At 55.3% G+C, this 15,357-nt stretch overlaps 1 long non-coding RNA gene across 3 annotated transcripts in view; it reads left to right on the forward strand.

Moving 5' to 3' along the window:
- Nucleotides 1-334: 334 nt before the first annotated feature.
- LOC149861794 (uncharacterized) overlaps nt 335-15,357 on the forward strand; it is a 33,246-nt gene continuing 18,223 nt past the window's right edge. The window contains exons 1-3 of one of the 3 annotated variants that reach the window (XR_016443091.1): nt 335-631; nt 5,437-5,704; nt 9,742-10,428. This is a non-coding gene — a long non-coding RNA (uncharacterized LOC149861794). Of the gene's footprint in view, nt 5,705-9,741; nt 10,429-11,900; nt 13,884-15,357 lie in introns of those variants that run through there. The other 2 variants (XR_016443090.1, XR_016443092.1) reach the window with 2 other exon arrangements.

A 15,357-nucleotide genomic window follows, 5' to 3' on the forward strand; every position in this document is an offset into this window, starting at 1 on the left:
AGGTGCGGGCTTCCTCCCGCAGAGCCGGGGGCAGGGGGTCTTCGTGGTATTGATTCTGAGAAGCACGAAGCGGGGCCGGGGGGCGGGGGCAGGCCCCCGCCCGAGCCGCCTGATGCGCGCGCACCTGCGGCCCGGCCCGGATCGGAGGCCTACGTTCCCATTGGCCGCCTTGAGGCGAGCAGCGATTGGCTGGAAGGGCGGCGGGCGGGGTCATAGCGGCCTGCCCCTTTCCATCGGATTGGCCTCCGCCAGAGGGGGCGGGTTTTCTCCGCGGTCTGATTGGTGCACTGCTCTGCGCGCTGATTGGTCCGACTGTGACCCCGCCGACAGGCGCGGGGGGGCGGGCCGGGGCACCCGCCTCTGGCGCTTGACTGGCGGCAAGAGTTGAAAGGGGAACGCCGTTCGTGCAGGGGAAAGAAGCGACTCCGCAGCCGCGCTGGCCCGGGCCGCCATGTTCGTCCTCTGCTCACCTGAAACCGCGCACGCGGCTGCAGCAGTGTGTATGTTGGTGCGTGGGCGCCGTGCCGGGCGGGGACGGACAGAAACGCCCCCCCGAGCCCCCGGTTTGGAGCCGACGCCGTGTGCCGGACCCGCTGAGACGCCGCAGGGAAGGGGCTTCTGCGAGTACAAGGTGCCGTCTATGACCCAGGAGCTCTCGCCTGTTGCATAACAGGCCCGGGGTGCTCTGGCGACAAGGGAGCCGTCCTGTTCGCACGCGCAGCTGCAGCCAGGACTTCGCGGCGGAGCAAGCCGCGACGTGCGCGGGCCGGCGGCGCTAGAGGCCGCGTGAAGCCGCCCGCGCCCACGGCCGCTGCGCTGCGCTGCTCCGCCTGCCCGCTCCCTCGTTCCGCGTGGCGGTGTGGGCGCCTTTCCGGGGAGCGCGGTGAAGAGCTCCGCATCCCGCCACTGCCCGCTGGCCCTGCGGGTGCCCGCAGCACCCCGCCTGCCCGTCAGGCCAGGGACCTGCCCTGGGAGGAGGCCGTGGCTCTGCCTGCCTCTCCTCCCCCACCGGGCTGCTGCGGGTGGCGGGTGGTGAGGCCAGCCCCTGCTCATGCGCCCGTTCTGGGGGGCGTCGGCTCCTGCCTTGCACCCCTCCCCGGGGCTGGCCCCTCGCTGGTGCTCCTCGTGCGCAGGATGCATCACTGGGGCGGGGCGCAGCTCACAGTGCCAGACAGCTCTCCTGTTCCCTGCTGCTGGGCTACAGTGGCCTGGGGGGGCAGCTGGGCATGAGCCCGAGCCCACAGCAGACTCCCCACCCCATGGAGAGGTGTGGGGGGCATGCATCTCCCTTGCAGAGGTTGGGAGCTGGCCTCACTCTCTTACCCCGCCCCACTTTTGCCAATATTTATAGATACGCATTTAGTTATATCAATCACTGCTACTACTACTTCAGGGTAAAGCTATACTATAGCATATGTGGGTTTTTTAATGTAAAGACTTCAGAGATTTCATAGACATTAAGGCTGGAAGCGACCTTGAAGATCATTGAGTCCAGCCCCCTGCCCCAGGCGCAGCAAGTCAGCTAGGGTCATAGCTTCATATTTGGTCGGGTCAGAAGGGACCTGAGCAGAACATCAAGTCTGACCCCTGCCATGGCAGGAAAGAGTACTGGGTCAAATGACCCCAGCCAGGTGTTCATCCAACCTCCTCTTAAACACCCCCAGGGCAGGAGCCAGCACCACTTCTCTTGGAAGTTGGTTCCAGATCGTAGCCGCCCTGACCGTGAAGTGGCGCCTCCTGATGTCTAGCCTAAACCTACCCTCTGCCAGCTTGTGACCATTATTCCTGGTCACTCCTGGCCGTGCTCGGGGGAACAGGGACTCCCCCAATGCCTGCTGGTGCCCCCTGACTAGTTTGTAACAGGCCACAAGATCCCCCCTCGGGCTTCCCTTGTGGAGGCTGAACAGGTTCAGGTCCCGTCGCCTCTCCTCGTAGGGCCTGCCCTGCTGCCCCTGACCATGCGAGTGGCCTCCTCTGGACCCTCTCCATGCTGGCCACATCCCTCCTGAAGTGCAGCGCCCAGGTCACCTCCTTGGACCTGCTCGAGATGCATCTGTGGATGCAGGACAAGGTGCGGTTGGCCTTCCTGACTGCCTCCCCACACTGCCGGCCCATGTTCATCTTGGCGTCAATGATGACTCCAAGATCATTTTCTGCCTCTGCCCTGACGAGAAGGGAGTTACCTGGCCTGTGGGTATGGTGCTGGCTCTTCCCCTCCAGGTGCAGCACCTTGCACTTGTGAATAGGATGGGATTCAACACTGACATCTGCCCACCCCTGTAACCTGTCTAGGTCCAATTGCAGCCTATTCCTCCCTTCTAGTGTGCTCACATCCCCCCACATATTAATGTCATCAGCAAATTTGAACAGGTGCTTTTTACCTCCTCATCCAAGTCACTGATGAAGATGTTGAGCAGTGTGGGCCTGAGGACCGAGCCCTGGGGGACCCCACTGCCCACCTCCCTCCCGGTCGAACATGACCCGTCCACCACCGCTCTCTGGGTGCAGCCCTCCAGCCAGTTGGGACACATCTGACTGTGCGGGTGTCAATGCCACAGTCCCCCAGTTTCTTAATGAGAACGGGGTGAGAGACAGTGTTGAAGGCCTCCCGAAAGTCCAGGAAGACGATGTCCACTGCTCCCCCTGTGTCTAAGGATTTGGTGACCTGGTCGTAAAAGGCTGCCAGGTTAGTCTGACAGGACCTGCCACTGATGAACCCGTGTTGGTTGCCCTTAAGCCAGATGTGTGCCAGAATAATTTTCTCAAAAAGCTTGCCCAGGATCGAGGTAAGACTGACTGGCCTATAGTTTCCTGGATCCTCCTTCCTCCCCTTTTTGAAGATGGGAACCACGTTGGCCCTCTTCCAGTTCTCTGGCACTGCACCAGAGCCCCACGAGTGCTCATAAAGCCATGGTGTCGAGCCACGGTCCCTTAGGGCCTTGACAGTGAGCCTCCCAAGCTTGCCAAAGTCGGCTTTCCTGGTGTCGAGGACTTCAGTATTGCTGACTGACTTGCGAGCTTTGTGATGGATAGTAAAGGTGATCAGCTCGTGGTCGCTGTCACCCAGCTTCCCATCGATTCTTAGGTCACTGACTCATCCCCTTTGGCCAGTACCAGGTCCAGCAACACTTTGCCTCTCTTCGGCCCATAGACTTCTTGGCTCAGGTATAGCTCGTCCAGATGTCCGGGTAGTTGAAATCTCCCATTATAACCATGCACCGAGAGCATGCGGCCTCAGCCAGTCCCCTGGCGAATTACTGGTCTAGTTGTCGTTTCTGGTTAGGAGGCCTACCATAGACTCCTGCCATGATGTCCCCTGAGCCATGTTCCCCATGTATGTTAACCCGGAGGGATGCCAGTCACCCCTCGTGGGTGCCAGTGTCAAGTGCAAGGACATGTAGCTGTCCTTGACATGGAGAACTACACCCTCACCCCTTTGATCTGCACAATCTCTCCTGGACAGGGTATAGCCGTCTATACCTGTGGCCCTGTCATAGGGATGGGCACCTACCGCACCCCAAGTGTCCCCTCAAAGTCTGTGGCTCTGCCCCGGCACTTCGGGGCCTTCACCCAGATGGATCCCGTGGTGCCGGGCTCTGCGCAGACGGAGCCTCTGGCTCTTGGTGCAAAGACTGCCGGGCACGTTTCCAGGCTCCTGGGAATGGGAGCATGGCCAGCTCCCCTTGTGAGGTGCAGTCCCACCAGGTCGCCATCATCCCTATGAGATGGTAGTCTTTTTTGCTTAGCAGGAGGACCAGTTCCTCCTGTTTGTTCCCCAGGCTCCTGGCACTGGTGTACAGGCAGCGAGTGCTCACTGGAAGCCCTAGGCTTCCTTGCATCTCAGGCAGACACCGTTCCAGGGCTGGGGTAGGAGTGGATTCCCTTGGGTGCCCTGACCTGCTGGTTATGAGGAGTTGCTCGGCGGGCCAGCAGTGGCGGTAGGTAGTCCCCCTGCCACCCGGTGGGCTTAGTTTCAAGCCCGGTGGAGCAGGTCAGCCCGTCTGGCTGAGAAGAGCCGCCTCCGCAGCGCAGGGGGGTGGAGGCCGTCTGTCCCCAGCAGACCACTGCCTCTCTTGCCAAAGAGCGGGATGTGATCGTGGAAGCCGAAGCCTTCCTGGTGACACCAGTGCCACAGTCCTTGGTTGACTACCTGGATCCTCCTCTCCCCCTCAGCCCATAGCCGGAGACCGGGAGGTTCGAGGAAAACACCACCTGTGCCCCCAACCTCATAAGCCCTGCTCCCAAAGCCCTGTAGCACCTCATGACCCGGCTGGGATTGCTCCGAGCTGTGACATTTGTGCCCACATGGATGAGGAGCATGGGGTAGTGGTTGGTGGGTCGGATGAGTTTTGGGATCCTCTCAGCCACGTCCCAGATACGGGCTCCCAGGAAGCAGCAGACCTCCCAGGCTAAGTGGTCGGGGCAGCAGATTGATCCCTCAGTCCCCCTCAGGACGGAGTCTCCCACAATGACCACTACGAGTGGCCTTAGGGAGAGCAAGGACGGTAGCTATGGGTGACCCTGCCTTGCCTGCAGGAGGTTTGTACCTGTTGCAGAGCCCCAAATGGGAGGGGACCTTGCTGCAGAGGGCCTTGGGGCCCTTGACCACCTCGGTCCACCCCCCTGGGCTGGACAAGGATGGGAGATCCTTGAGTCCTCGCTTGTCTTGGGAGGTGACCTCAGTCTTCCCTCCGCCTCCTGGGGAGGAAGGGCCTGGCAATAGGAGTCTATCTCCGGCTCACAGTCCCTGATGGTGCGCAGCCTCTGGACTGCGGCTTGGAGCTCCTCCAGCTGGCGCGCCAGAGTCCCCGAAGTGGAGCAGACCCCGCAAGGGGAGGTGGCCATGCTCCCAGTCCCAGGAGCCTGGAAACGTGCCTGGCAGCCCAGAGGCTCTGTCTGGGTGGAGGCCCCGGGGTGCCAGGGCTGGGCTGTAGACTTGGAGGGGACCCTCGGGGTGCGGTATGTGCCCATCCGCATGGTGCTGCTGGGAGGCCGGCTGCTGATGGGACTGCCTACCTTAGGGGGCTCGCTGGCAGGGCTGCGGGCCTTCCTGCGCACGCTCCTGCACAAACTCCCGCGCTACCTTGTGCCGGGCAGACAAATGCGCCCGTTTGCAAGGCTCCAGTCGCGGGTCTCCCTGGGGGGCTGGCCGGAGCAGGAGCCGGGCAGGCAAGACCCTCCTTGGCTCCTCTCAGTGCCTTCACGCAGCTGAACTATGGAGCACCCCCCTCCCACCATGGCCCCGCTTACCTTGGGCTGTGCTGGGGGGTCGGCGGGTGCTCTGCGGCTGCTGGGGGTCGCTGGGGGCTTTGGGATGCAGGGGTGTGAAGGGCTTGCACCCATGCCATGCGTCTTGCGCTGCTCCCTGAGCCCCATTGGAGCTTTTTCACTTACCTCATATGAAAGTGTCCGATCTGGATCTGCCCTTTCTCACAGGCTAGTCCTTGTGCACCTGTCGGTGAGGAGGTGCAGCGTGACAACTGGCACTGAAAGGCCCCCGACAGCCGTCACATCTGCAAGGGGTCCCTGCGCTGGCTGCTCAGAAACAGGTGTCTGGGGCCTGCGCCAGTCTCTTGAAAACATCCAAGCCAACCCTGGCAGCCGATGAGTACATGCTCCTGCCTTCAACACGCTCAGGGAAGACAACGTGCCAGCAGTTGCCTGGGCTTCTGGATGCACGTCGTTTGCTTGCACGCGTGCAAAGGTACCACCTCCCGCGACTGCGGCTCTTGCCTCTGAGCTACTTGAGCACCTTGCAAAAGCAATGGCCTGGCTGTGGGTGAGGCTGATGCCAGTGGCCCAGACCTGGAGACTTGCTGTTGCACTCCCTGTGCCAGGATGAGGTGTTGAGCACTTGCACCTCTCCTAGCTTCAGCAGGCATTAGCCTCTCACCCTCCTGTGGCCACCACCACAGGCCCTGTCCCCCTAGTGTCTCTGTCAGCCTGCCTCATCCTTCCCCTGAAGGCCTCCCCTGAAGCCCCTTGTCCAATGCCAGAGAGCTAAGCAGAAACCCTGCTTCAGAGCACCTTGCAAAATGCCACCAGGTCTAACATAGAGTATTAGGGGAAAAAAAAAAAGATCTCGGTGCCACTGTCTGTGCTTCGCCCTGGGCACTGCAGGCAGGATTTAAAGGCAGAGAAAATCCAAATGTGCTCGGTGCTGCCGCGCTGTGGCTCCCACCCAGCATTGCAGCTCAGGGGGATTGGCCTCCAATAGACGTGGCTCAGTGCAGCTGTGCTGTGGCTCGCGCTCCTGGCCTTCAAGCTGGGCCCAGAGCCAGGAGACAAAGGTGGGGAGGGGGAAGCCCCGCTCAGTGCTGCCCTGCGGCTCCTGTTGGGCATTGCAGCTAGGCAATAAAGGGGGTTTCAGTAGCGCAGCGGCGTGAGCCGGGGCCCTCGACATTGCATGGCAAGGGCTGCACACACTTCCCGGGCAGTGCTGTGAGGCAGGATCCCAGTGTCACTGTGTTTCTGCCTTTGACACGCTCAGCGGACACAGCGCAGCAGCAGCTGCCTCGGCTTCTGCCTGGATGCACGTCATCCACGTGCCCTGCTCCAACGGTGACACCTCCAGTGACTGCAGCTCTTGCCTCTAACTCCTGGTAGCGTCCCCCAAAGCAACAGCCTCCCCTTGGCCCAGACCCCACAGGCTTTGCATTCGCTCTCCCTGAGCCTGGGTGAGGTGTTGAGCACTTTGCTCTCTGCAAGCTTCAGCCCTTGTTAGCCACCTGTTCTTATGTGCCCAACACCCAGACCCCGTGACCCTGTTCTACCCGACAGCCTGTCAGCCTCTCCTAGTCTCATCCTTCCTCTGAAGGCTTCCCATGAACTCCCTCGTCCTGTTGCAGTCTGCAGCGGGGCTGTGCCACTGTTTCCCGGCTTCCTTTAGAGAGTTGCGGGGGAGTGGGGGAGAGTGATTCCTTGCCCCCTGCTCTTTGCTTGTCTCAGCTTTAAGCTGTTCCCCTTTTCTCTTCTCTGTCTGTGCTGCCACTGTCTCCTCTATATGGTGGACATTGGTGTAAGCCAGGGGTCAGGAACTATTTGGGCTTGCAGGTCACATAGCTCTAGAGAGCTGCAGTGGGCTGGGCAGCACCCTGTACCCCGAATAGCCCGGCATCCGTGCACCCTACAGCTCCTCCCCCCTGCTGCCTGCAGTGCCCCGGCCCTGGACTCCCTCTGGCTGGAGTGGGGCAGCTGGAACGTGTGTGCACAGCCCTGGCCCGCCGGACACCTGCTCTGGGCCGTCTGCACACGCCGAGCAGTGGTGGCGACAGAGCAGCAGCTGCTGCTCGGTGTGGGGGCAATGTGGCCCCTTCTCCCCACCGCGGCTAGGCCCGTCTTGCTGCAGCTGCCCAGAGTCTACACCTGGGCCGCTCTGGGGCTCCTCTCCGCTGCCAGCCCCGGTGCTTCTGGGCCACGCGGCAGGGCTGTGGTGGCAGTGCAGAGGAGCCGTGGCACAGTCTGGATGTGGGCTCCGAGTGGTTGCAGCCGGGAGGGCCTAGAAGCTGCGAAGGGTGTAGGGCCGCTTTTCCCTCAGCCTATGTGCGAGTCCCTGCCGGTAGCTTGGGGCTGAAGCCAGCGGCCGTGGTATCTGGAAGGAGCCGTCTTTGCCTGTACAGTCTACAGAGGCGTCCAGCTGTAGCCCCGCTGCATGCCTGGGGCGGCGGGATGCGCCAGAGGCCGGACCGTACCTGGGCCAAACAGGACTGAAGGACTCATTGTGGGCCAGACAAAGTCCCTCCGCAGGCTAGATCTGCCCGTGCTACTCGTGGTGTTTCAGACTGAACTACTTCTGGGATGGGACTATCTGGAAGGAGGAGTGCTGTGGCAGTAATGCTGACTGGTGCAAAACCATCATGAGACTCGGGATTTCAGTCAAAATAACTCATAGTTTCATAGTTTCTAGGGTCAGAAGGGACTTGAGTAGATCATCTAGTCCGACCCCCTGCCATGGCAGGAAAGAGTGCTAGGGTCAAATGACCCCGGCAAGATGTTCATCTAACCTCCTCTTAAAGACCCCCAGGGTAGGAGCCAGCACCACTTCTCTTGGAAGTTGGTCCCAGACCCTAGCCGCCCTGACTGTGAAGTCGCGCCTCCTGATGTATAGTCTGAATCTCCCCTCTGCCAGCTTGTGACTGTTATTCCTGGTCACTCCTGGCAGTGCTCGGGGGAACAGGGACTCCCCCAATGCTGCTGGTCCCCCCGACTACTTTGTAACAGGCCACAAGATCCCCCCTCAGCCTTCTCTTGTGGAGGCTGAACAGGTTCAGACTTGCAATTTCTGTATCCAACCCTCAGATTTTCCCAGCTGGTAAGTGGAGGGAAAGGGGCAGGGGGGAGGAAAGGGGTGGGGGGAGATCGAGGCCCCCACGGTGAGGGAGGGGGTGGGGCAGGAGCAGGGGCAAGGGTGAATGGGGCTCTCGGGCCAGGGCAGGTTGTCCAGAGATGTGGGGGTGGGGCACAGCTCCCCGTGGACCCCCCTCCCCGCGGGAGGCATGGAGACGTGCCCCCCGTGGGGCATAGGTGGGCTGGGGCTCTGCGCCCTGCGGCCTTGTCCCTGGAGCTCAGCCGCATGATGCCATTGCTGCCTGCCAGGTGGGCTGGGGACACTGGGTGTGCTGGTTGTGCGGTGCACCCCTTGCCCGCTCGGTGGCAGGAAGCACATTGGGGTTGTGCGACTGAGCTCCTGGGACAAAGTCAGCAGGGTGCAGAGCCCCAGCCTGCAGCGGGCACTGTGCGGGGCACGTGCCCCCCCCGCCTCCTGCAGGGGTGTGCAGTGCTGTGGGGAGCCACACTCATCCTTTGTGCCTCGGACAATCCACTTCTGCCCCACTCCATCCCTCATTGTCGAGGCCGCAATCTGCAAGCTGCCCGCCCCCCTGGCCCCTTTCCTTCCACTTACCACCTGGGGGCTGGCTGTGTGTTTGTCAAAGTCTCTGTGTGTCTATGTCTGTCTGTTTGCTCCTCACTCCTAAGCCACAGCCCCCCCACCCCAACCCTGCAGCTACTTCTCACTCCTGACCGACAGCTCCCGCATCCTGCCAGGGTATGTGGGGCCCACCCCCCTGCCCACACACCCACAGCCCCCAACACCTTCACTCCCACACTTCAAAAATAGCATCTCATGATTTACGTGCCAATCTCTTGGTTGTTTTTTTTTTTAAGAGTTTGTCTCATGGTTTTTGGTACGGTGGGGTTGACAGTACTGATGTGTAATGTAGTGTAGCAAAAAAGAGGTGAGGGGTGTTCAGGACTCCCTATGAATCCTCGCCATGGGCTGGGACAGACCCCTGGGACTTGAGCAGTCACAGAATATGGTTCTGCATTGAGGGGCCGTGTTGACAATGAGTACAGTCATTTCAGATAAACATTGCTTCTGAGAGTATAAATGGGGGAGGAACGTGCACATGTAGCAAAACCCCTGGTTTTTCTTTTTTTTCTTTTAAAATGCATTTCCTCCCCTTCCCCAACCATTTCTGACTTTGAGCTAAGATGTAGGATAAGCTTTAACATTTTATTTTAGGTAGTAAGTTTTATTTCTTTCTCCTCTGCAAATAAGTGCCCTGCTATTTTGATATAGATATCCACTATTTTATAAGTGATAATTATTATGTTTGTACTGATTTTTTTTTTGTACTGCTTTTATATTGTGTGATTACTGTTTTAGGCCTATATATGTAAGTAAACGTAAGTCATGTCAAGTTTCCCTCTTGTAATGTCAAGTCTCCATCCTGTCCGCAGGCCCGGTTGTGTGACCCATGACTCGCACCTACCCCTCCTGTGTAACTTGGCTCCTGGATGAATGGGGACGAATGCGGGTGCTTGAGAGACAATGGCAGGAGGAGCTAAAACTAGCTCCCTCTGAATGACCGAACCACCAACACCAATACCCGGACCAGCGACCCGGCCCTTGGAGCCACCCTCTGCATTCAAGAAACAAAAGACGAGGCAGCCACCGTTGTGCCAGGCTGCACATGCCCAGTAACACCTGAAGCCTTCTGGGACAGGACTGCCCTTGCCTGGACAGGCCCTCCCCATAGGAGATCAGAGGTCGTCTGCCCCATAGAAAGGGGGAGTGAAGACTGACTCCTTGGGACGCCCTCTCCATCTGGACCAGAGCAGCTCCACGTCACATTGCCTGTCCACCCAAACGCCCTGCCGGCGACCCCACTCTGGACAACGCCGAGCTGAAGGAGACCCCGACTGGCTGTAGAGGACCCACTTTCAGCCTGGGACAGGTAGATATCACCTGCATCTTTCCTCCTCCAATTTGGACTCTCTCTCTCTCTTCTCCCAGACTTCAGCCCCTGCACCCAGCCTCTTTGACCCCTGCTGCCCTTGTCTGTGTGTGTGTGCGCGCGTGTGCAAAGGAATCAATAAAATATTGTGTCACCATCTCCCCTGTTCAATAAAACCACTATCATTTGTAACCCCGAGTTAGGTTGTGTTTTACTGAGCCCCGGTCCCTTCCGTGTCTTAAACTCCAGTCCCTGTCTCTCAGCTCACCACTTTTTGCCTCTTGCCCCCTCTCCCCAATCCCCACCTCTCTCTCTCCCTCTCTCTCTTCTCCAACCCCCCCCCGCCCCACTCCCAGTTTTCCTCTCCCCACGTACCTCTCGGCTCCCCTGTAGTAGCCTCCTTGCTCCGGCTCCAGCCTCCGGGCTTCTCCCCGGCATTGCTCCTTTGCTCTGCGCTTTCTGCTTTCAATTAACACCAATTAACCTGAAGTTACCCCAACTCCCTCCAGTCTGCTGGTTCTAATCCCGGCACTGGCAGCTTTCATCTCAGGCTCCACCAGCAGTAACCTAAAGTAACCCCAAGCCTCAGCTCCTCAGCCCAGCTCTCTTTACTCGACTGGTTTTAATCCTGGTCCCGGCGACTTTCACCCCCTACACTTTCACTCTCTCTTTCTCTTACCTACCTTTCCCCAGGTATCGCAAGTACACCAAGTACACACATACACACCACAATGCCCAAGTTGGGAACTCACCTGTGTGTGCGCGTGTAGGTGAGTGGTATGTATGTGAACTGGTATACATGTGTGTCACTGTTTGCATGATAGACGGATGAGTGATCCGTGTATGTGTATTGGGTGTGCCGGTATTGGTAGCTGATTCTGGTCTAACTTCTTTTGGTCTGTATAGTGTGTGTAGGTGCTTGAATTGGTGACAGGCGTGCATTTGCCTAGGCTGGTAATTTTGGATGTGTATGTGCCTGAATTGGTAGTGTGCGTGTGTGCACGCCTGGTGGGGGCGCATGAACCTAGAGTGTGTGTATGTGCCTAATTGATTTTTGAGTGTGTGCACATGCAATTGTACACCACGCCCTCCTGTCTAACAGCGCAATATTGAGATCCTGAGAGTTGGCCTGACCCCACAGGGGAAAAAACATTTTGTTTTACCTTTTTAGCTATTAGCAGTAAGTTTAAGCCAGGATTTCCTAGGCTGATCTCAGCATATCCAGTGCCACATTTGTGGGCCTTGCTGCTCAGAACTGGAAATACTTAGAGTTTAGAAGGTGACCTTCCTTTACACAGTTTTGTTGCGTGCGATGGGACCCTTTATGTAGAGGGGTTTTTACTCAGTGATGCATGTTATCAAGAACCAGGTAACTTATGGTCAGGGCAGTTTTGCAAGCTTTGAGGCAGCATTCGGGAAAGTAGCAATTCCTTTGCTGATTACCAAGCAGGGTGGATTGATTTAAATCGATGATTTAAATTGCCAAGAGAAAATCTCAGTTTTAAAATTGATTTAAATCAAGTTTCCCACTGATACTTCTTCACATATTTCTTAAAGAATGGCACAAATCTGATCACTAAAACATGTTAATTTACAACTCAATAGTATTTTACAACATCTGTCCTTAAACTTTTTTTTTTAACTTTCAAATTTTATTAACAGATGAGTCATCACAACACTAAATGTGCGCTGTCCTTAAAACTTCCACAACTAGATTTCATCTTCCTCACTCCCACTGTCATTTTTATTCATAGACTGAAACAGAAATAGGAGTTTTCCTGCTTTTTCAACTCCCAGGAGATTTCTTAGCTTTGAGTGAATGATACCAAACGATGGAAATACTCTCTCTGTGCCTGCAGAGGAAGCTACTTGCTGTGAGAAGTTGGCTTAACAACTGAAGGACCTCTGTTTCAAGGTGCCTGGCTACTGATTTCCACCAATTCAGGGGAGTGACTTTGTTCAAAACATCATCAGGAAACATGTACTGTTTAAATGGTTCCCTCCAGCCCTGAAATGTGTTATGACTGGCATAACTGAGGAATGGTTCTGAGATGCCCATGCTGTGGCAGCAGCAGCATCTTCAGGAGTTAGGCATCTCCCTTTATATCTGGGGTTGAGTGTTCGCGAGAAAGAGGTGGAGTTAGTGCTTGATCCATTCACTGCTTTATTGCCTGCAGTTTAACTTTCTGGTTTGGTATTTCTTTCTTCAATGTCTCTTGAAGTGCCTTCCAAATTTCGACAGCATCAGCAATGCAGCAACAATCTCTCTGAAGTTTGTTTAAGGCTATGGATATAGGCTTCAGTATACTGAGCATATTCTCTACACTCCTCTTGAATCCAGTATTAGATATTTTGGTTGAGATACTTCCATCTATTTTATCACGGTTTTCTTCACAAATGTTGATGAGAACGGGCCAGTTTTTAATAAATTGTTCCAAACAATCAACCACAGCATGCCATTGAATGTCTTGACAGAGAATTGGTGTGGATCCTCCTGCTCTCTTCAGTGACGCTGAAGCAAAATGGTTGTTACGGAAGTATTTTGTGACTTCAACATTTTCTTTTATTCCTGGGGAAGTACTTACATCTTTGGCTAAAAGATGCATTAAATGGGCCACACATTATTAAGGAGCATCCTTCTGTTCCTTCTTCTAAGTATCTTCTCATCTTTGCCACGTTTGCAGCACTGTCTGTGACAAAACTGCGCACGTGACAGTTGAATTTTTGTTCACAGTTTATTACCGCTTTCACTGCCACTTCTTTGAAATAATCTGCTGTGTGGGCATTTCCCAATGTATCACTTGTTTCTGAAAGATATGCAACCCCATCTTCTGTTCTCACACATGCACACATTACTGGATCATCGTGTACCACTCTCCACCCATCAAGGCTTAAACTGGCAAATTTCCCCTCAGTATGTCTTGCACACTGTTCAAGTTCCTTCTCTCCACTGTATCTAGCAGCTGTCCACTAATGTCTGCTCTACCAGGTGGCGTGTAGCCTGGTCCTAACCTGGACTCAATTATGTCAATGAAGTGTTTATTGTTAACAATGTGAAAAGAAGAATCTGTGGCATAAAGGAACCGAGCAATCTTTTCATCTGTGATGTCTTGCTGGTATTTGCTAATCCTTACTACAAACCCATCTGTGGTGGTGGTTTTACTGGATGATTGAAATCTTTTGCTTGCTGCTGATACTTTGTGGTCTGAAATACGTTTAGTTGCGGCACTGCTGCTCAAAGTACCAACGGATGACTTTGAAGTTGTTGCAGATAGACAGTCAAAGTCTCTTATGCTTAAATGGGATCCTGAAACAAAAATGATTTTTGAACAGTTATTCTACTCACTTCTCATTCTATTATTCAGTTAATCATTTACATTTTTTCCAGCAAGAATGCAGATCCAATTCCAAATGAGCAAAAAAGCTAAGACTGACTGTACTTAGAGTGCACTTAATTTTGGAGTAAGCCCCATTGAACTCACTGGTACTTCCGTTTTTTGAGAATACAAGTATAGGATGGGGTTCCTTGGGGAAGCTGAGTTACGGTGAAGTAAAATAGGGAATAGATTTATGGCATCACCATTATGGGGCCATGATGTTCCAAAATAAGGGGCATGTATTATGTAATATAAAATAAGAAAATAACACCCAGTCATTTCTTTTACCCACTCTCGATTTCTCTTACGGCAGCTTTCTGTACCGTAAATTTGGGTGATAGATTCTAACCCTAGATAACTAATTAAACAAGCCATAAATATTAGGTAAGCTCCATTTTGTTTTCTAGCAACATCCAACAGAGCAAAGAGCTTGGGAATTTACTTGTTAAATCACACTTACACTAGAAGGCATAGAAAGAGTCTTGAAAAATAGTTTCGTAGTTGGTCAGGTCGGAAAGGACCTGAGCAGATCATCAAGTCCAACCCCCTCCTTGGCAGGAAAGAGTACTGGGGTCAAACCACCCCAGCAAGGTGATTGTCTAGTGTTGTCTTAAAGTCCCCCAGGGTAGGAGCCAGCACCACTTCACTTGGAAGTTGGGTCCAGATCCTAGCCGCCCTGACCGTGAAGTCGCGCCTCTTGATGTCTAATCTGAATCTACCCTCTAACAACTGATGGCCGTTATTACTTGTTACTCCGGGAGGTGCTCAGGTGAACAGGGCCTCTCCTATTCCCTGCTGGTCCTCCTGGAAAGTTTATAGACAGGTTCAGGTCCCGTCGCCTCTCCTCGTAGGGCCTGCCCTGCTGCCCCCTGACCATGCGAGTGGCCTCCTCTGAACCCTCTCCATGCTGTCCACATCCCTCCTGAAGTGTGGTGCCCAGAACTGGACGCAGTACTCCAACTGTGGCCTGACCAGTGCCACATAGAGGGGGAGGATCTCCTCCCTGGACCTGCTCGAGATGCATCTGTGGATGCATGACGGTGCGGTTGGCTTCCCTAACTGCATCCCCACACTGTCGGCCCATGTTCCTCTTGGAGTCAATGATGACCCCAAGATCCTTTTCTGCCTCTGTGCTGACAAGAGGGGAGTTCCCTAACCTGTAGGTATGGTGCCGGTTGTTCCTCCCGAGGTGCATCACCTTGCACTTGTCAGTGTTGAATCCCATCCTATTCTCGTCCGCCCACCCTTGTAACCTGTCTAGGTCTGATTGTAGCATGTTGCATCCTTCCAGTGTGCCCACGTCCCCCCACATCTTAGTGTCATCAGCAAATTTGAGCAGGGTGCTTTTTACCCCGTCGTCCAAATCACTGGTGAAGATGTTGAACATTGCAGGCCTGAGGACCGAGCCCTGCAGAACCCCACTGCCCATGTCCTTCCAGGTTGAGAAGGACCCATCCACTACCACCCTCTGGGTGCGGCCCACCAGCCAGATGGTGACCCATTTGACTGTGTGGGTGTCGACACCACAGTGCCCCAGTTTCTTAATGAGAATGGGGTGAGAGACAGTGTCAAAAGCCTTCCTGAAGTCCAGGAAGACTATGTCCACTGCTACCCCTGCGTCTAATGATCTGGTGATCTGATCATAAAAGGCCACCAGGTTGGTCTGACAGGACCTGCCACTGATGAACCTGTGTTGGTTGCCCCTAAGCATGCAGTCCCCTGCTGGCCCCTCCTGGATATGT

Source organism: Crocodylus siamensis, chromosome 6 (assembly GCF_052110815.1).
Source record: "Crocodylus siamensis isolate JL-2025a chromosome 6, ASM5211081v1, whole genome shotgun sequence".
In the NCBI taxonomy this organism is placed as follows: domain Eukaryota; kingdom Metazoa; phylum Chordata; order Crocodylia; family Crocodylidae; genus Crocodylus; species Crocodylus siamensis.